This window comes from Schistocerca piceifrons, chromosome X, assembly GCF_021461385.2.
Source record: "Schistocerca piceifrons isolate TAMUIC-IGC-003096 chromosome X, iqSchPice1.1, whole genome shotgun sequence".
NCBI lineage: Eukaryota > Metazoa > Arthropoda > Insecta > Orthoptera > Acrididae > Schistocerca > Schistocerca piceifrons.
This window is the reverse complement of record NC_060149.1, coordinates 36,408,921-36,430,274: the sequence shown is the minus strand read 5'-3', so window position 1 is coordinate 36,430,274 and position 21,354 is coordinate 36,408,921.

Below are 21,354 nucleotides of genomic sequence, written 5' to 3'. Positions count from 1 at the left end.
ATCAGTCCCCTAGAACTTAGAACTACTTAAACCTAACCAACCTAAGGACATCACACACACCCATGCTCGAGGCAGGATTCGAACCTGCGACGTAGCGGTCGCGCGGTTCCAGACTGTAGCGCCTAGAACCTCTCGGCCACCCTGGCCGGCGATGAACTTACAAATAAGATGGTTTACATCATACAAATTAGCAGCTGTGCCTGACTTGTCTGAAGAGGTCAGACCAAATGTAGATGTAAGCTGTGAATTTCCCGTGGAAGTGTTTCTGAGCTTGTTTCCACAGGAAATGACGGGAGTTTGATTACTATATGACCCAGTAGTTCCAAAGTGGTTCCTCCATGAAACAATCTGTTGTCTACTTTTTGACAATTTATTATTTTATTCGTTGCTTACAATGAAACTAAAGGTTAATTTAGTGAAAAATTTTAAAATTATATTGTTTTCTGTATTGGTGGACTCTGGATTAAGTAAGTTCCTATTTGTTACATTAGCAGCTATACCCAGAATTATACTTCAAGAGTCAGACAAAAATTTCATTTCCTAAGTAAAATGGACTTTTAAGAGAACGTTTCCTAGCAGCGAATCAAACAGTACAGTAAATTTTTCAAGACGCTTAAAGAGGGAAATTTACGTTTTAAATAGGGACTACCAATTTTAATTGCATTATTACTTTATTTCACGAAATAGTTATTAGTGAAGATACGTAAAATTGGTTTTCTGTTGCAAGAATCGACTGCAGACAGTAAGGTTGTGTAGTCTGTGAAGATTACAAGAAGTCATATGTTTGGGTTCCGGTTCTGTGAGCCTATCGCATCGCTCCATACAGAGCGAGGAACTCTGGGTTAAGATTTGAATTGCCTGTCTTATGCTGGTCGTGGTGAAGATGAGACGAGCGGTGTTAAATGGAGCTGGTCGCTGTGCTCACCGCATGGTGAAGAAATTCATGTTTTTGGGGTTGGCTGCAGGCACTACCTATCTGCAAAATTATTTCGTTGTGCATTTGCGAGGTACTTACATTATATACAGTTTTTTTTTGGCGAAGTTGCTATGAACACTGCAAATAGAACTATGTTCCATAAGCTGTTGCCAATTCTTTGTCTTGTGAGGTCAGAAGCGTGAAGGGTTGTTACAGAATCCTAGTTCAGTCGCTTAATCCGAAAAGTAGTATGATCAACTCAGTGAAACTTCCATTCAGTGTAGCTTATTAAATATTTTGAGTAGTTTATGGAACCGAGTTCATATGAGATCTGCATAACTGGCCTAAATATCACGTAATTTTGTGCTGCTATGAGGTCATGTCTTCCTCTGTTCACTTGATTTTTGAAATGGTTGTATTACGCGGAACTAATTTTTTTTTCTCATTTCACTTCCCCTGATCATTAACTTGGTATTTAAGTACAAATTGGCATAGCCTTTGGTCTGCTGCCATTGCATCATTGCGTGTTGCGATACGCTACCTTTGTCTCAGCTAACTGTTGCATTTGATCATTTTAGTCTTATATTTCCTGTCACAGATAGCATCTACAATGTTTTATTGTACATTAGAAACAATGTCTCTGATTTTGTGTTGAGAAGTGATATTCATAGCCATAATACTAGGAACAGAACATCTGTAGACGTGCCAATTGGGGGTTTACGTCCCCTTGACACTGCAACAGTAAACTAAGTTGCTACAACACATTCACCATTGCTGGAATCTTATCACCATTGCTGGAATCTTATAAATGATTTTTCATGAGTACTTATGTTCAAGTTACTGACACTGTGCTTGCTATTTCTTCCGTTGCGTGTTTAATGTGTGTTCTGCGCAGTTAACTTTCATTTGTATTGTTACAATCACACTGCATTCATTGATTTATTACATGGGTCTTAACTTTATCTATGATAGGGCATAGTTCCTTCAAATCAGGGAATCTTTGGTTTGCTATGGACTAGTAAACCTAATTTCAGACAAAGTAGAACACTTCAATTATGTTGAACTTTTTCCAGGATATGTTTCTGTGAATTTTCTGATTGGTAGGCAGTTACTATCTATTTCATCATATGTTTCATCTTGTTAACGTACGTCAAGATATTAATTGGTGAACCTATCTGCCAGGATCTAGTACCTGTGAATTTCTGATCATGTGTGTTTGAAGACATCTATAACGTTCATTAAAATGCGTGACATATGTCATGTCTTAAACCTTTAGTGAATACTTAAAGGTTTTATTTGGCAATGAGAATAATTAATAATTGGTTCCTTTTACCGAACCCCGACTCACATGATACAGTTGCTGAACAGTTCAAAGAAAATTTGAGTTTCATTTCAAGTACATGACTTCGATCTGCCCTCAATATGATGGCGAAAATACATATATAAAGTCGGTTGTATGCATAAAATGTAGTCCGAAATCTTTCTGAATGCCTTCTCAGAATGTTATTTTGAACATTTAGTTCAGAAGCCCCCTCAAAGTGTAAACGTTTGCGAAAACATATTTGACGTCTTAGAAACAAATAATCGTGACCAAGTAGGGAGCATCAGGGATTAGTGACTACAACGTTATTGTAGCTAGACTGAATACCCTAACATGCAAACACACCAAAAATAAAAGCCTCTTACATCTATTTACAAAAGCAGATAAAAACTCGGTAGATACCTTTCTAAGAGACAATCTCCAGTCCTTCCTGTCTGACTACACTATGCGATCAAAAGTATCCGACCACTTGGCTGAAAATGGCTTACAGCTTCGTGGCGCCCTCCATCGGTAATGCTGGAATTCAAAATGGTATTGGTCCACCCTTAGCCTTGATGACGGCTTCCACTCTCGCAGGCATACTTCCAATCAAGTGCTGGAAGGTTTCTTGGGGAATGACAGCTGATTCTTCACGCAGTGCTGCACTGAGGAGAAGTTTCGATGTCGGTCGGTGAGGTCTGGCACGAAGTCGGCGTTCTAAAACATCCGAAAGCTGTTCTACAGCATTCAGGTCAGGAGTCTGTGCAGGCCAGTCCATTACAGGGATGTTATTGTCGTGTAACCACTTCGCCACAGGCCGTGCATTGTGAACAGGTGCTCGAACGTGCTGAAAGATGCACTCGTCATCCCCGAATTGCTCTTCAACAGTGGGAAGCAAGAAGGTGCTTAAAATATCAATGTAGGCCTATGCTGTGATAGTGGCACGCACAACAACAAGAGGTGCAAGCCCCCACCATGATAAACACTACCACACCACACAACACCGCCTCCGAATTTTACTGTAGGCACTACACACGCTGGCAGATGACGTTCACTGGGTATTCGTCATACCCACACCCTGCCATCGGATAGCGACATTGTGTACCGTGATTTGTTACTCCACACAGCGTTTTTCCATTGTTCAATCGTCCAATGTTTACGCTCCTTACACCAAGCGAGGCGTCGTTCGGCATTTACCGGCGTGATATTTGGCTTATGAGCAGCCGTTCGGCCATGAAATCCAAGTTTTCTCACCTCCCACCTGTAAGAGTACTTGCAGTGGATCCGCATGCGGTTTGGAATTCCTGTGTGATGGTCTGGATAGATGTCTGCCTATTACACATAACGACCCTCTTCAACTGTCGGCGGTCTCTGTCAGTCAACAGACGAGGTCAGCCTGTACGATTTTGTGCTGTACGTGTCTCTTCACGTTTCCAATTAACTATCACATCGGAAACAATGGACCTAGGGATGTTTAGGAGGGTGGAAATTTCGCGTACAGACGTATGACACAAGTGGCACCCAATCACCTGACCGCGTTCAAAGTCTGTGAGTTGCGAAGAGCCCCCCCATTCTACTCTCTCAGGATGTCTAATGACTACTGAAGTCGCTGATACGGAGTACCTGGCAGTAGGTGGCAGCACAATGCACCTAATATGAAAAAAGTATGTTTTTGGTGGTGTCCGGATACTTTTGATCACATAGTGTATGTAAGCGCAGACCAGATGCGGTTTAAATTCAAAGAAATAGTATTGACGACAATTGAGAGATATGTGTGGTGTCACCGCCAGACACCACACTTGCTAGGTGGTAGCCTTTAAATCGGCCGCGGTCCGTTAGTATACGTCGGACCTGCGTGTCGCCACTGTTCAGTGATTGCAGACCGAGCGCCGCCACACGGCAGGTCTAGAGACACTTCCTAGCACTCGCCCCAGTTGTACAGCCGACTTTGCTAGCGATGGTTCACTGACAAATTACGCTCTCATTTGCCGAGACGATAGTTAGCATAGCCTTCAGCTACGTCATTTGCTACGACCTAGCAAGGCGCCATTATCATTTGCTATTTATCTTGTGATGCATGTACCGTCAGACCGATGTTCACCAATTATGGATTAAAGTTAAGTATTCCAGAGCTACGTCCTGTTTTTGCTAGTTCATTTCCGTGTCCTGTTCCAGACCTCACGCCAGCCTGCGTGAGCTTAAACGCGTGCCTTTCGGCTTCACCTCGTAGTGGCTTGGCTGTCTTGCCAAGTCACAACAATATGTACCAAATAAATTAATAAGAGATGGTACAGATCCCCGATGGTACACAAAAAAGGTCAGAATATTTTTGCAGGGGCAACGAAAAAAGTGTGCCAAGATTGGAAAAGTTTTACAGAAGGTCGAAATTTAGCGCGAACTTCGATGTGAGATGCTTTTGATAGTTTCTCCAGCGAAACTCTGTCTCGAAATCTAGCAGAAGATGCAAAGAGATTCTGGTAGTATGTAAAGTACACCAGTGGAAAGACTCAATCAAAACCTTTACTGCGCGATAACAATGGTGATGTTATTGACGACAGTACCACTAAACGCGGTTTTCCGAAATGCCTTCACAAAGGGAGACTATGTAAATATTCCAGAATAATAATCAATAACAACTGCCAGCGTGAGTAACTCAGAAGTATATATCCATGGTGTAGTGAAGCAGCTTAAAACACTTGGGAAAGGCATATGCTGACACAATAGCTCCATAATTAGCAATATTATACAACCGTTCGCTCCTAGTAAGATCCGTACGCAAAGACAGGGAAATTGCAGAAGTCTCACCAATACCCAAAAACTGAAGTAGGAGTAATATGCTAAGTTACAGAACCGTATCACTAACGTCGATTTGCAGTAGGATTTTGGAACATTTACTGTGCTCGAAAATGATGCATAACTTCGAAGAAACAATTACTGACAAGTGGCGGATTCAGAAAATATATTTCATGTGAAATAGAACTAGCTCTTTACTCTCGCGAAGTAATGAGTGACACTTATAAAGAACGTCAAATTGATTCCATTTTTTAGATTTTCAGAAGTCTTTTGACACCGTTCCTCACAAGTGATTTCTAATTAAATTGCGTGCCTGTGAAGTATCGTGTCAGTTGTATCACGAGGGGGCAGTAACTGCTGCGCACAAGCAAACCCATTTCTGACGTTCTGCGCATGACGTCACTGAGGAACAGCTCTTGGCGTGCGCGAAGTGTACGTCTGAGCTTTGTGTTGTCGTGGTTCGTCCGTGTTGTGTTTCGTTCGTGTTGTCGTTTCCGTTTGGTTATCTTTGTGCAGTGAGTGTTTGTCCGAAGTATTTATGTGGAAGCAATGCCAGGTTGTGCTGTTGTTGGCTGTAATTCTCACAATCGCAATACAAAAGGGACTGAAATAGTGTTGCATTGTTTCCCACGTGATGAAAGTCTGCAAAAGGTTTGGCTTTCAAAATGCTTTAGGAAAGATCCTGTGAACGTAGGGAACGCAAGAATATGCTCTCGTCATTTCAAGGAAACGGACTATATCCGGGACTTGCGTTCTGAACTTTTAAATTTACCACGGAAACTAATCCTTAAGTGTGATGCGTATCCATCTTGCAATTTGCCTTGTGGTAGTAGCGCCAGTGATAACACACCGATTGCAATAGAAGAAAGGAAAGAACGTTTTAACAAACGTGAAATTAGTAGAAGAAGCCTAGAGACTTTAAAGAAGCTCTCACCATTGAAGAGGAATGTTGACAAGTATACATTTACAGATGAAGTTCTTTGTAGTGATCCACATAAAGTCACTTTACAGAATTCTGTAGCATCACTACAGAGAAGAAATGCTCATCTAAGGAACATGTGCATGAAATTGCGAGCACATAATAAAGATCTTAGAGGTCAGCTGTCCTCAATGAAACGACGTCTGCACGAAGAAGAATTTAATAAAAAGGAACTTGTGTCTCGTGAAACTAATCGAATACTGGGCAAAATATTTTCGCCCAATCAAATCAATCAAATTAGAAGTTTGTTGCATGGTTCAAAACGGGTTCGATGGGGCAAAGAGGACATTTGTAAATCTATTACTTTACGTGCTCTTTCGCAGAAGAGTTATAATTTCCTCAGAGAAAAACTCGGATATCCTCAACCTGCAGTGTCAATCTTGCGTTCTTGGATTAATCGCAGTTTCAGTTGCCAACTAGAAATTTTGAAGGATGTTTTAGTGATGATGAGAATGCAGGCTGCAACACTGACTGACAGGGGACGTATTTGTGTTTTGTCATTTGATGAAATGAATATTGACAGTAGAATTTGTTACGATCAGCAAGATGACAGGATTCGTGGACCTCACAGCAATGCCCTCGTTGTCATGGTCCGAGGCTTGTTTGCAACGCGGAAGCAGCCCATCTATTTCAATTTTGACGTTCAGATGACAGCAGCACTCTTGAACGAAGTAATTGTTTCCCTGGCCAGCATTTGCTACAATGTTGTGGCTGCAGTAGCAGACATGGGTGCAAAGAATAGTTCTGTCTGGAAGGAGCTTGGCATTACTCATGAAAATACTTGTTTTCCACACCCGTGTGATTCTCTGAGACGTGTGTGGGTGTTTGCTGACGTTCCCCATTTGCTCAAACTCTTAAGGAACCACTTGCTGGATCAAGGAATAATGTTGGAAAACAAGTCTGTGACAAAAACTGTGTTCGAGGAGCTGTTAGTTTTGGTCAGTGGCGAGATGAAAATATGTCCTAAGTTATCTCAGCAACACATTACAGTGAAGGGCAGAGAGCGACAGCGAGTAGGCTCAGCAGCTCAGCTGCTATCAAATACAACTGCACAGGCGATTCGGTATTTGATGCCTGAAGAAGGTCACGCCAGCGATTTCATACAGATAGTGGATGAGACTTTCGATGTACTTAATTCAAGGACAAAAGAAAGTAATAAATTACTAGCCTGTGGATTTGGTGTCAATTTTCAAGGGCAAGAACAGTGCCTACGTAAATTTTATAAGTGTTGTGAGAAGATGCGTGTTGGCAACTCAAAGCATCTCCTACCATTCCAGAAAGGATTTTTGAAAACTGTTCAGTCACTTTTGGGTCTGTTCAGTGACTTAGCTGTTTATAATATTGAGTATATTCTTACAGCAAGATTAAGTCAAGACTGCTTGGAGAAGTTTTTTTCTCTTATAAGAGGCCTTGGACGTTTTTATGATCATCCATCGCCAGTCGAGGTAAAGAGCCAGATAAGACTGTTGTTGTTGGGAGCAAACGCTCATGATATTCTTCTTTCAAATGCATCGTCTGTTGAGCCAGATGAAGAAGGAAGATTCGTGATCGCAACTGATTTTGGCAATATCCTGCCTGATATGTCTGAGGCGTTGGCAATGGTTGAAGGAGAGAAGGAGATAGAAGACTTAGATTTTGGAGTAGGAGAATCCGATGTGCCTCTAATGTCACTGGCTTCTGATTGTAGCACTGAAGGATTTAAATATCTTGCTGGATATGTAGCTTATCGATGCAGACAGTATGACAGATCACTGGCCACGCCCACTGGAGAGTTACTGACACTGCCTGAGGAGACATCGAGGGGATGGCTGGGCATGGTTTCTCGTGGGGATTTGCTTGTGCCTTCAGAAACGTGGCTCGAAACAGTTAGCAGATTTGAATTAATTTTTGCCCAGATCCATGGACACGACAGTTTGTCCAGGGAAACTGGTGTCATCAAGAACCTGTGCGCTATACTTCCCGAGCGATTCCCCACTATTCACCCAGAAATCATTAAGATTTACGCTAGGACGAGAACATTTATCCGACTGCGTTGGCTGTCTGCAAAGGACAAGTCGAAGAAAGCAGTTGCCGCTCAGCAACGGAAAGCAAGGAAGTGGTATTTGTCATCGCTTTAGAATGTAAATACACAATATTCGTGAAAGTTAAATAATATATAAACTTAGTGATAGACGTGAAGGTCCTCTGACTGTGTTTCACAACTAGCAAGACTCTCCACTGACAGTGTCAAGGATTGGCTTATTGTTTCCCACACTACATACCAACTTTGCTGAACGGCGGACTCGGTAAGCTAATTTACCACTATTTCCTCTAAATCGTATTTTGCAGCACTTTTTTTGATTCAGTGCCCTTTTATATAAGTGAATTTTAACAACTGGGGCAAACATTATACAGCCACCTTGATAAAAATATAAGCCAAAGGTTTGAGGTGTGAGAAAATTAAGAATGTGTGTGTGTGTGTGTGTGTGTGTGTGTGTGTGTTTGTGGCAGTTCAGGTAGGTAATTCAAATGCTTCCTACAAATAAAGTAATTGCATAATTTCTTGAGTGAAAACGACAGTGTTTTTGTAGACATGATGTAAACAGAATATAAATGAGTGTTACATGGAGCTTGTCTGCAAGTTAACACTTTTCCAAGAGCCAAAGTTAGAAAATTGAATCCTCATTTCGAACGTTTACTTTGTAGAGAACTGCAAAACAGACTGTACTTTGCACTTATTTTTGTTTAGTTTGACCTATAGACGCTTGATTTTATTAAAGTCACCACTCAGCACTGCCTGTTTAAAAGCTGGACAAGTTACAGAATATAGCAGTAACTTTCTAGAAATAGCAGAATAACAATTTTCCTTTTACTATTTCTGTAGAAACTGAAACATTCCACAAATACATCGCTTAAATGCGCGGGCTGCGTCTTGTAGCGCTGTTCCAGAGGCAGCGGCAGTTGCTTCGTGACGTCACAGCCTCAGCCAATGGCAGGACAGAACGCTTGCAGCTCAACCTTATTTTTATTACGGACCTTGAGTTGTATGACTGGATTCGTGATTTCCTGTCAGGAAGGTCACGGTTCGTAAAAAGTGACCAAAAGTCATCAAGTAAAACGGAAGTAAAATCTAGCGTTCTCCAAGGAAATGTTACAGGCCCTCTGTTGTTCCTGATCTAGATAAACGATTTAGGAGACGATGTGAGCAACCCTCTTAGATTATTTGCAGATGATACTGTCATTTACCGTCATGTAAAGTTATTAGACGATCGAAACGAATTACAAAATGATTTAGATAAGATATCTGAACGCTCCATATTTTGCAAATGACTGTAAATAACGAGAGTTGTGAAGTTGTTCACATGAGTATGTACTGAAAGAAATACGCTAAATTTCAGTTACACGATAAATCACACAAATCTAAAGGCTGTAAACTCAACTAAATACTTAGGAATTACAACAACGAATAACTTAAATTAGAAGGGTCACTGGCAAAATCCTTAGAAAGTATAACAGGTTTACTAAAGAGACTGTTTACATGGTGCTTGTCCACCCTCTTCTGGAATACAGCTGTGTGTGATCTGCTTCAGATAGGACTGATGGAGGATATCGAAGAAGTTCAAAGAAGGCCAGTTCGTTTTATATTATCGCTAAGCAACGGAGAGGATGCCAAGGATATGATACACGAACTGCGGTGACAGTCATTAAAACAGGCATTTCCTGCTCTGACCTTCTCATGAAATTTCAATCACCAACTTTCTCCGCAAAGTATGAAAATGTTTTGTTGGTGTCCACTTCCATAGGAAGAAACGATCATCATAATAAAATAAGATAACTCAGATCTAACCCGGAAATATTTAAGCGCTCGTTTTTCCCCTGTGCTCTTCAAGATTGGAACGGTAGAGAAGTAGCTTAAAGGCGGTTCGATGAGCCCCTCTGTCAGGCAATTAACTGTGAATGGCGCAGTAATCATGTAGATTTGGATGTAGATGAAGCTGTGGTTCTCAGTTGCTGATACTAGCATTTATATTATTCAAGAGGTTTTGCTTCCAAATTCTTTACAAATACGTTTATATGTGGGAACAGTACTTTATGTGATCTATATTAATTTTGCTTCTTTTTCATCCGGACAAAATTATAGTATGTGTGTGTGTGTGTGTGTGTGTGTGTGTGTGTGTGTGTGCATATTCTCATTATAAGAAATTGGAAACAATTTCTCACCTTCAAGACACACTGTATGCAACTAGGGTGATATTCAGGTACATTCATTCCGTCTTATTACTACTGGTGAAGTTAGAATCTTTCTTTTGTGCTGTGGTACACTCTTGCTACACAACACATATTTCTTAGCATGTACAAATACGTTAACTCCTGGTGAAAATGTGTCACTAGTACACTGAAATGCCTGATAATTTTGTTGGGATGACTGAACTTCACAGAAACATTTTGCCCTTTATTATGCTTGAACTGATTGTGCTTCTGCTTTTCCTCTCTGCTTATAAAGCAGACTATATGTATGTACATATGTATATACATATGAATGTATGCATGGGATCATCTCCCAAACCCCTGGAAAGATTTAATCTGTATTGGACACATAAAGAGCAAACTTCATGAGCATCAGCACGATGTAATTTATGTATCCTAGCTCCAATGGGATCGGAGATATGGGCAAAAGTGTGGTTTTTCAGCCCCTGCTACAGAGGCTGCCCCACATGGCAGTTCTGTTGTGTGGAAGTAGTATCAACCCGACTTATGAACCTGATTTGCAGGGCAGCCTACATGTCAGGAATAAATAAATGCTTTCTAAGACCCTCTCATATACACTGTATGTCATGACAGGCATGTTGTGGAAGTAGTATGGGCATGGATTACTGAGCTGTTTTGCAGTAGCAGTATGTGTGGCTATGCATGCCTGGGGGAAGTTTGAGATGGATAGAGGAGCAGAAGCACAGAGGGAGGGGGCATATACAGGGTGTCCCATTTATCTTCAACACCCTAAATAACGGTTTGTCCAGATGCAAATTACAAAATATTTCAGGAAAATGTTCTTAAGCCATCAGGGGGACATCAAACAGCATGATTTTCTTCGTTGTAGCTTTGTTTTTTTACAAAGATATGAACAGCGGTATGACTTTTTTAAATGGCACCCTGTATTTTTAATTCAGTAATTCATTTGTTCCCCTAAAAACCTATTCAAATATGTATCACAGTGACCCATTCACTGAAACACAACGTTATTAATTATACAGGGTGATTCAAAAAGAATACCACAACTTTAGGAATTTAAAACTCTGCAATGACAAAAGGCAGAGCTAAGCACTATCTGTCGGCGAATTAAGGGAGCTATAAAGTTTCATTTAGTTGTACATTTGTTCGCCATTTCAGCCAATAAAGTTTTTGGTCCCTTTTTCTTCGAAGGTGCTACTGTAACTGGACTACAGTATCTGGAGATGTTAGAGAATTGGCTGTTCCCTCAGCTCGAACAAGAAGCACAACAATTCATATTTCAGCAGGATGGAGCGCCACCACATTGGCACTTATCTGTCCGTAACTATCTGAACGTCAACTACCCGAGGCAATGGATCGGCCGCCAGGCAGCACTTCATCACTGGCCTCCAAGAAGCCCTGATCTTACCCCCTGCGATTTTTTCTTATGGGGGTATGTTAAGGATATGGTGTTTCGGCCACCTCTCCCAGCCACCATTGATGATTTGAAAGGTGAAATAACAGCAGCTATCCAAACTGTTACACCTGATATGCTACAGAGAGTGTGGAACGAGTTGGAGTATCGGGTTGATATTGCTCGTGTGTCTGGATGGGGCCATATTGAACATCTCTGAACTTGATTTTGAGTGAAAAAAAACCTTTTTAAATACTCTTTGTAATGATGTATAACAGAAGGTTATATTATGTTTCTTTCATTAAATACACATTTTTAAAGTTGTGGTATTCTTTTTGAATCACCCTGTATAACACAACACTGACGTTGACGCTCCCAGTGTTTAGTGCCGGTACCCGGGGTAATTGAACACATCCACACGCTGACATTGACAAAGTAGAAATGTAAACATAAGTAGAATGCATACCCCTCATTCTGTCAACCATCGTCAGTTGAAGAGTTGTGTGAGTAGAATGTACACCAACGAAGAGAAGGTAGAAACGCTACTTATCTATGGGGAATGTAAGTTAGCAGAACAGTAATTGCAATATTGTTTTCTTATGTATGGGTACATTTAGTACAGTAGTTTTGTCCTTTTAATACTGTTGTGTAGATTAGGCATACAGTAAAGACTGTCCTTCCTACAAACTGCATCAACATAATGTCTCTTATATTATTGTTGTTGTTGTTGTTGAAGGTAGGCGAAATGCTACAACAACAACAACAACTTTACATACTACAAGAATCTCTTTGCATCTTGTGCTAGATTTCGAGACAGAGTTTCGCTGTTGTTGTTGTAACATTTCGCCTACCTTCAACAACAACAGCAACACCACTGCTGGTGCGAACAATCTCTCTACCTACAGTCCAGCAAGGACCTATTTGCAAAGCGTCTCATCCTTACAAACGCTATAGAAAACTGTTCCACCGCTCCTGATGCCTAACAGAACATGCGAGACGCTTCCAGTCGTGCTTAGCTGGCAAGCGTAACTGACACAGTGCTGTGAAATGCGCATGCGTAGCTACAAACCACCGCAAGTGCATCTAACAAGGTTCCCAATCTTATACTGATATCATACGGCTATGTAAAAATAAGAACCAAATCGAACTCTCGGAAATTGTGTAGTGTCCCAGAAACAGTTACACTCGCTTTTATAAGAGCTTTCGTGATGTCTCGCCTTGCATGCATGGAGATTCTTGCCCTAACAGAACCTGTTTACGAAAATAGCGCAGAATAACGTCGAATGCATTCTTCCTCGTGGTCCTAACCTGCCCCCCTATCCATCACGTGTTATCCTTCCCGCTTTCAACATTTGCAAACGTTCTCACCAATATGTAGAGACTCCTATATCCCAGCACAAAGGATGTCTTGTGAAATGAATGGAGCAGAATGATTAGCTCTTATCGCATTTACCCTCTGAATTACTGATGCCGCTGGTGTGGAAGCACAGTCCACATTTTTTTTTCTTTCTGCAGACCACTTTCAGCGGTTATTTTACACAGATGGCCATATTGCACTAGCAAACTAAACCTTACAAACTACCCTACATATCATCAAATACGGAAAGACTCCTACACAGTTACACTGCTCTCCCACTGAGGACAGGAGCTTGAATATTAGAACGTGAAACCGATTTTGGAGCCATCAATATATCACCGTGTATGGTATCCATCTAGTAAACACGCAATTCATATCCTGCCCTATACAAAGGCAGCCCTTTTACATAATTTGTACATATACCATGAAGACAGACAGCACCGAACGTATATTCGATTTACCGTGAGGTCGGATGGCCATCCACCACCAACGCATGCCCAGAGCAACCGCAGTGGACCGAAGTCACTTTCAGAACTGTTCTACGAATTCGGTGTTGTTTTCCCTCTCGGCACTAACGCTTTACTGTTTCTGGTCTGGGCATGCTTGCTTGCTGGCTCGCTTTTCTACACCCATCTCCAGTCTCTAGGATTACAGGAACACATCTAATTTCGCATGGCTTGCTAGAATATCACACCATTTTCGGGGTACTTCTAGATATCAAGCACACAGCAGTATCCTACCGAATACTCACGCAACAGAAGCACAAAGATATTATTTCTCTACAAACCCGAAACTTTAGCTAGGTGGGGCATGTTGTAAATCACTGAGTAACTAGAAACTTATCCCATCAGCGAAGACATTTACGCGGAAACTCGAAAAAAAAAGAGAAAACTGATATTTCCACTCGCCAAAACCCATGGCGTGATGTAGCAGATTCCAAATCATCCATATATACGGTTGGCGATATGAAATAATACTGACCGAAAATCAGCGATGGGTGGACATGTCTCGTAAGTTTCTCTTGCAAGTACTACCACTGTGTCTTAGAAAGAGAGGTTTAATCGTCCTACAAACCGCCAGATGTTAAAAACCCGATCCCAACAACTACAGTATGTTATTGCCACAAGCGGTCCTGGTTCTACATGTGCACACAAGTTTCCATGTTAAAAGCTATACCGGAATTATAAAGCGAGCTCTGGCATTACCTCCGAATGAACATGCTTTTTCCGGAGAAATACCGAGACCGTGATCGTAGGAGAGTATATCAGACCAGCAGTCCGGTTACACGTTGCCCACGGTGCAACCTCGTGATAAAATCGCTGAATTTTGAAAGTGATTCGGCTAAGGAGCGTGGTATGAAACAAGTATTTCTAACCCCCTCATGCCGCTGTCGCTAGATATTTCTCCAGTATTTGTAATGTATTCTGTCTCAATGCAATGTCAGAGGGTCAGTGATATATCCACTGGGCAATATGCCATAGTTGATTGAGAAGGATGATAAACACCTGATGATTGAGGCCGTAAGAAATGTACACTAGCTTTTCAGATCTGTAATGCCACACTATCCGATAGAAATTTTGTCTGGAATTTGGACTCAAGTCCCTCCATTCAAGCACATACCTGCGTTGGATCCTATGGAGACGTCTTTTAATGATTATATCCGCTACTGAATCATATTTCTGGCACTCTCATATCTCGAAACGAGTCACATTTCTCGAACCTATCTGCTACAGTACAATCCCAGCCTCGTTTTAGGTAGTCCCTGTGCATCCTGCAACAGCCCTCTCAGACTCTGCACTACCATCCCTGCAGCTTTGCTCATGTGATCGTTCCAGTGTAAGTCGGAATTGAGTAGAACTTAGAGGAAACTATATCTACCACCTTCTGCATACCATATAGAAACCGACTAAGCTGCGACAGGACAGTGTTTTGACCATTCGACGGAAACGGGAACTGAGAGAAGACGAAGATTTTTGCTACTGCACTGTGGGACACCCCGAAACTACATACAAGTACTACATATCCACGTCCATTCACATCTATCCCCCCCACCCCACCTCCACATGGTATCTTCGTTATTATGCACCATCAGTCAGAGGAAAATTATGAATTATAAAAGATCAACTAACTGCATTCGATAGAGAACTAGATAAGATTTTTACTGCATGTCCCTTCTTCCATATATCAAAAACAAATACCGCTTGCATGCAGACATCGAGCACATGTGACGATCCTATTAAATATACAGGTATTGATCAACTGCACAGACCAGTTTAAAGTTCCATCACGTGTACTCTAGGAGGATGATCATATCCCATGGACTATACTGTAAGTCACAAGAGACACCCCCTGTGGCCCTGTCTCGTTGTTTCAAACAGTATTTCTTTTCTGCTCTAACACGCTGTTTACACTACCAAACATGTTTTTCTGCCACGACTTCAAGGTCTGTGTCAGGTTCTAAAGTGACATGAAGATGTTCTGATCCACTGCCTCTCGCATACAATAAGCACATCAGCCCAAAGTACAGTTATTTAATAAGTCCCACTGTGACACGGTTGACGTCATTCAACATGGCCGCTGTGACGTAAGTTGATGATGCAGGTACCGTTTCCAAGGTGGCTTTCCAGTGCCACAACCCTCTCCAAGCCGTCCTGGCGGGAAGTTTTAATTTTGGAGGGAAGACAGGTCAATTGGGCTACCTCTAGACGTTGCACTGTGTAAATTATATTGTTACTGCTGTTACCATAACACACCACACACAATGAGGAATTTTAAATAAAAGTCATTTACAACATAAGGGAACTGGAAAAGTTTTACAGCGTTGGTGTAGGTTTCCAAACTACATGTCGTCACCAACGGAGTGCTAGTGGACGAAAGGGATGGAAAAACACTGCTGTTGTACTGAAATAATATGCATCACAGTTCATACTGTGAACAATTTTAGCAATTTTACACTAATTCCAACACCGACCAGTGATGTGACAGCGTGATTTCCAATTTCGGTATCATAGCTAAACCAACCCTTCTCCACTTTGCGAGTAGCATTGCGAATGTTGATAGATGACTGTGCAGTACATCCATGCATTGTTAATTCTCGAACACGTACATCATCATCAGACAGCGCTCTACATAATTCTAACACCTCGAGCATAGTGCTTAATTTATGGTCTATCTTTATGCTGATTGGAGTCACAGAACATTCTCGCAGTCCGAGGGTAAAATTAGAAACTGAACGATCCCCCTCATACTGTCATTGACCATCCCGCCCTGCAGCAGCGTTACCGATGTAATCTGCGATCGACCAGAAGTAGACCGCTACATTCCATGTCTCGTGAATGAATGTACCTTGCCAAGTCCTCGCCCATCCAAGTGCCCAAGATTTCTCGAGAGCGGCCCATTTCGAGGAGTTTAGCACTCCTTATCGATGCATAGTAACAGATTTGAAAGTGTTGTGATGTAATAGCTGACGGTTAAGAAGATCAAGAAACGGATGATTTTTATGCACAATGGAGCTCTAGGCGGATGGAGTTCGAAGAATTTTTACGTAAATCAAACAAGCTATCAAATTTTAAATGTTGTTCCAGAGTATGGGATCAGTACCTGGAAGGTACTTCTAGGTGGAGAACATAAACACTAGCACTCCTAAGGCTACAACGTTCCGCACATAAAATGGGCTATAATGTTAGATCGTTTTCGATATATGGGAGGAGGGACATGCGGTAAAAATCTCATATAGTTTTCTATCGAATGAAGTTAGTTGAGCTTTTATACTTCATAATTTTTCTATGATTTATGGTGCAGAATAATGAAGATAGCACTACAGTGCAGTAGCAAAAATCCTCGTCTTCTCTCAGTTCCCATTTACATCGAATGGTCAAAACAGAGTCCTGTCGCAGCTTAGCCTGTTTCTACATGGTATGCAGAAGGTGGTAGACATAGTTTCCTCCGACTTCTACTCAATTCCTAATTACATTGGAACGATCACATGCGCAAAGCTGTAGGGATGGTAGTGCAGAGTCTGAGAGGGCTGTTGCAGGATGCGCAGGCACTACCAAAAAGAGGCTGGAATTTTACTGTAGAAGATAGGTTTGAGAAATGTGACTGGTTTCGAGATATGAGAGTGCCAGAAACATGATTCAGTAGTGGCTGTAATCATTGAAAGACTTCTCCATAGGATCCAACACAGGTATGTGCTTGAATGGGGGGACTTGATTCCAAATCCCAGACAGCATTTCTAGCGGATAGTGTGGTGTAGCCCAGTGGATGTATCACCGACCCTCTGATATTGCATTGAGACAGAATGCGTTACAAATACTAGAGAAATACCGCCGGCCGAAGTGGCCGTGCGGTTAAAGGCGCTGCAGTCTGGAACCGCAAGACCGCTGCGGTCGCAGGTTCGAATCCTGCCTCGGGCATGACTGTTTGTGATGTCTTTAGGTTAGTTAGGTTTAACTAGTTCTAAGTTCTAGGGGACTAATGACCTCAGCAGTTGAGTCCCATAGTGAAAAATAAAAAAAAAAATAAAAAAAAAATAAAAAAAAAATACCTAGCGACGGCGGCGTGAAAAAGGGGGGGGGGTGTAAATACCGGATTCATACCACGCTCCTTAGCCGAATCACTTTCAAAATTCAGCGATTTTATAATGAGGTAGCATCGTGACTGCTGGTCTGATGATATACACTCCTACGATCACGGTCTTGGCATTTGTCCGGAAAAACATGTTCATTCGGAGGTAATGCCATAGCTTGCTTTATAAAGCCGGTTAAGCTTTTAACATGGATACTTGTGTCCACATGTAGAAACAGGACCGCTTGTTGCAGTAATATACTGTAATCGTTTGGATTGGGGTTTTTAACATCTGGCGGTTTGTAGGACGATTAAACCTCTAAGACTCGGTGGTAGCACTCGCAAGAGAAACTTACGAGTCACATCCACCCATCGCTGATTTTCTGTCAGTATTATTTCGTATCACCAGCGATCAGTTATAGACGAAGTATTATGCTTAGTAGTCAGGGGTGCGTGATAGGTTCGCCTTGAGCATCAGGTTTATAAAATATGTGTTAGTTTTCCATCATGTGCAAAAGGGAATGACTATGTCCATTCATAAGGAAGGTATGGATTTGACGTCGAGTACTGTGATAGCAAAGTCAAGAATATGTCAAGTCATAAGGATGGCACTGATATTTCTATTTCCAGAGCCACAGCCATCAGCAGGGTGTATTTCTCATACTTCGCTCATTGTTGAATGTCGTTCAACTGAGTCCAAAATCATGATATATAATTGTAAGTACAATGATAAAACATATATGTGACCGGTTTTATAGGATGATTTTGTCTATGTGTGCTTGGCATGCAGCGCTGGTGGCCTGTGCGGGGGTGATTCACGTTTCCCATTAATGGTAGAAGCTGTCAGAATGGAGAGGCCTGTTGGAGTGTAGGAATGAACATGAATTAACCGTGTTGGCCTCTAGACGACCGAATAGCAAAGTAATACTTAGTATGTGTTGGATAGCTTTCGTGACCGCATGGAAATTTGAGAACACTGAATATGGAGGTGTGTTTGCACTCGACTGTTATTCCCTCCCATGTAAATTGTTTGGTTGACTGCTTCTGCATATTTCACACCTTTATTTAGTTGAGAGAAGATCGATTATGATGTGTGCATTTAGCATGTAGAAGACACGTTTGTCAGTTCTCTAGACATGAGAAAAACCTTAGTTGACCTTGTAGATATATATGGATGATTTGGAATCTGCTACATCACGAACATAGGTATTGGCTAGTTTAAATATCAGTTTTCTCTTTTTTTTTCAAGTTTCCGTGTAAATGTGTTCACAGGTGGTGTAAGTTTCTAGTTAATCAGTGGCTTACAGCACGCCCCACCTAGCTGAAGCTTTGGGTTCGTAGAGAAATAATATCTTTGGAATTATGTTGGGCAAGTGATCGGTAGGATACCGCTGTGTGCTTGATACCGAGAAGTACCGCGAAAATGGTATGATATTCTAACAAGCCATGAGAAATTAGATGTGTTCTTGTAATCACAGAGTCTGGAGATGGGTGTAGAAAAGCGAGAAGCAAGCAAGCAGGTTGGATGAGAAACAGTAACACGTTTGTGCCGAGGGGGGTTGTGTCAGCAACAGTGCCTAGTTTAACATGTATTTAGAGAGGAATTTCTCAGGTACCAAGTATGAAAGGGATGTCGCCGCCACTTGCTTGCGAGAACCAAATGAGCACCTGTGCATTATTTCGCTGAAGGTGCCAGTGCATACCGACTTCTGGGAGCGTGTGTGGTAGCCTCCAGTGAGGTCCTGTGAACAGTGGATTGCAGGCGGTGCCCGCGGACATTGTTTGCGTGTCTGTTGCATTATTTTGTGAGCAGGTCTGTAGGCTGTGCTATACGTTGTTTGGACAGTTTATGAGTTGATTTCGTGTGTGCACATCAGTGCACTGCATTATTTAGGACTAGTTTGCATGTCTGTACTGAAATTATTTCGGTAATTTAGGTGTTGTTTGCATGTCTGCAGAGCATAGTTTACAGGTCTGTGGGCTGTGTGGTGTGACCCCACGCATGTCAGAGTATGTGTTATATGTCAGTTTGATGAATATACTATCTCAAATCCATCCATAAATGAAGTGTTCCAAAATAAATAAAGTACACACCTTGATCTCTCCAGCAGCCCTGCGCAGGCTGAGTCATTTTTCCCTTCAGAGAGTCATCTTGGGTTATGTCACAGAACGGACAACAGCACCCTCTGGCGACAGTACTGTGTTCTAGGTCCAGTCCCCATGGCAACCACACTGTTTCCTGCCATTTTCCCTCACCATCTTCTGTTACGTCACATAACTGACAACAGCGCTCTCTGGTGGTGGTACTGTGTACTAGTCCCAGACCTCATAGCGAACACACTGTTTGCCTCCATCTTGGATAACGATACTTGCGTCCATCAGCTGACATCATGACCGCCATTTTGGATTACGTCATGAAATGAACGACAGCGATCTCTGGTGGCAGTAATGTGTACTAGGTCAACTGGACTCCGGACCTCTTGGCGAACACACTAGGTAGTGGTACTGCCTCTAATTGTTTAAATAAAGACTGGTGCGTGCAAAATAAAGACTTTTGTCCAGCACAGGCCGAGTCCTTTTCCCACCAATCGCTAGGAAGAGGTGGTGGCAGCACCCTTTCTTTCCTGATATTTTATTAGGTTAGCAGAGATAGCCCAAGTGACCTTTCTCTACCACCAAAATTCAAACTTTGCACCAAGCCCTAGGAAGATGCAGCAGTCGGATGACTTAGGTTAGAGGAGATAACCCAAGTGACCTTTCTTTCCTGCCATTTTCCTAGGTTAGGAGGGTGCATTGTCCTGATGGAACTTGAACTTCCCACCAGGGGGGCGTGGCAGGGGCTTCGTAGGAGGAGGGGAGGCATGGCACTTTCCCGCCATCTTGGGTAATGGTGCTTGCATCATTAGCTGACCCCATGCTGCCATCTTGGATGACATTATCAACAGATGTCATGAACTCCATCTTGGATGGCGTCATCAGCTTGGATAATGCTACTTTGTGGCAGAACCCACCTTGCCCCAATACTGATGGCATGCCTCGCTGAGGCCGCCCAATGGCTACTACTGCAGTGGATGACCGCTATCTATGAATTATGGCTCGGACAGCAACGCCACCATGTTGGGTAATGCTTTTCGTGGAGTTACAAGATATCGTGTAACAACTCAAACTGTGTGCAATAGGCTGCATGATGCACAACTTCACTCCCACGTCCATGGCGACGTCCATCCTTGCAACCACAACACCATACAGTGCGGTACATATGGGCCCAAAAACATGCCATACAGGCTGCTCAGGATTGGCATCAGATTCTCTTCACCAATGAGTGTCGCATATGCCGTCAACCCCACAATTGTTGGAGACGTGTTTGGAGGCAACCAGGTCAGGCTGAAAGCCTTAGACACACTGTCCAGCGAGTGCAGCAAGGTGGAGGTTCCCTGCTGTTTTGGGGTGACATTATGTCAGTCTGATGTATGCCAATGGTGGTCATGGAAGAGGCCTTAACGGCTGTACGATATGTGAATGCCATCCTCTGACTGATAGCGCAATCATATTGGCAGCATTTTGGTGAGGCACTCGTCTTCGTGGACAACAACTCTCGCCCACATCGTGCACATCTTGTGAATGACGTCCTTCAGGATAACGATATCGCTCAAATAGAGTGGCCAGCATGTTCTCCAGACATGAATCCTATTGGACATGCCTGGGATAGATTGAAAAGGACGTTTATGGACGATGTGGCCCACCAACCACTCTGAGGGATCTATGCCGAATAGCCGTTGAGGAGTGGGACAGTCTGGACCCACAGTGCCTTGATGAACTTATGGATAGTATGCAACGATGA